This window comes from Rhinopithecus roxellana, chromosome 4 (genome assembly GCF_007565055.1).
Source record: "Rhinopithecus roxellana isolate Shanxi Qingling chromosome 4, ASM756505v1, whole genome shotgun sequence".
NCBI lineage: Eukaryota > Metazoa > Chordata > Mammalia > Primates > Cercopithecidae > Rhinopithecus > Rhinopithecus roxellana.
The window spans coordinates 135,467,110-135,468,538 of NC_044552.1; the positions used below are offsets into that span (position 1 = coordinate 135,467,110).

Sequence of the window (1,429 nt, forward strand, 5' to 3'; positions counted from 1 at the left end):
TATTATGATTATTATTATTATTGCCTGAGCACAGGGGACTTTATTGATAGTACATGACAACATGGGACTCCCTAGGTCCCTCCTTCTTCAAGGGGTCTGCATGGAAACTGTGAGGAGGAGAGATTCAGTGTGGTGGGGGATGAGTGTGCCAGGGACTCCCCAACAGTGAGGGCCTCTCTCTTCCTCTTGTGCTCTCACTGGGGCTGGTGGTCCAGGGGTCTTACTCCTTGGAGACCATGTGGGCCATGAGGTCCACCACCCTGTTGTTGTAGTCAAATTCATTGTCATACCAGAAGATGAACTTGACAAAGTGGTCGTTGAGGGCAATGCCAGTCCCAGCATAGAAGGTGGAAGAATGGGTGTCGCTGTTGAAGTCGGAGGAGACCACCTGGTGCTCAGTGTAGCCCAGGATGCCTTTGAGGGGGCCCTCTGATGCCTACTTCACCACCTTCTTGATGTCATCATATTTGGCAGGTTTTTCCAGATGGTAGGTCAGGTCCACCACTGACACGTTGGCAGTGGGGACATGGAAGGCCATGCCAGTGAGCTTCCCATTCAGCTCAGGGATGACCTTCTTCACAGCCTTGGCAGCTTCAGTAGAGGCAGGGATGATGTTCTGGAGAGCCCTGTGGATGTCACACCACAGTTTCCTGGAGGGGCCATTCACAGTCTTCTGGGTGGCAGTGATGGCGTGGACTGTGGTCATGAGTCCTTCCACGATACCAAAGTTGTCGTGGATGACCTTGGCCAGGGGTGCTAAGCAGTTGGTGGTTCAGGAGGCATTGCTGATGATCTTGAGGCTGTTGTCATACTTCTCATGGTTCACACCCACCCTGAACATGGTGGGGGGGTCAGCAGAGGGGGCAGAGATGATGACCCTTCTGGCTCCCCACTGCAAGTGAGCCCCAGCCTTCTCCATGGCAGTGAAGATGGCAGTGGACTCCCTGACATACTTAGCGCCAGCATCACCCCACTTGATTTTGGAGGGATCTCGCTCCTGGAAGATAGTGATAGGATTTCCATTGATGACAAACTTCCCATTCTCAGCCTTGACAGTGCCATGGAATTTACCTTGGGTGGGATCATACTGGAACATGTAGACCATGTAGTTGAGGTCAATGAATGGATAATTGATGGCACCAATACCTACTTTACCAGAGTTATAAGCAGACCTGGTGACAAGGCATCCAATACGACCAAATCCGTTGACTCCTACCTTCACTTTCCCCGTGGTGTCTCAGAGATGTGGCTGGCAATGTGACAGAAGATGTGGCTGTCTGTCAAACAGAAGGAGCAGAGAGCCCTGCCTAAATTATTTCATGCACTCTCATAGCCTTGGTTGCCATGTGCATTCATAACTCTCAGATATATATGTTCAACCTAGATCTTCTTTCTAGCTCATGTATCTCATAGCTTGTGTGGTACTTTC

The 1,429-nt window shown here is 50.6% G+C and overlaps 1 pseudogene; it reads right to left on the reverse strand.

Moving 5' to 3' along the window:
• Positions 1-220: 220 nt before the first annotated feature.
• LOC104682057 lies at positions 221-1,222 on the reverse strand (annotated as a pseudogene).
• Positions 1,223-1,429: the final 207 nt, after the last annotated feature.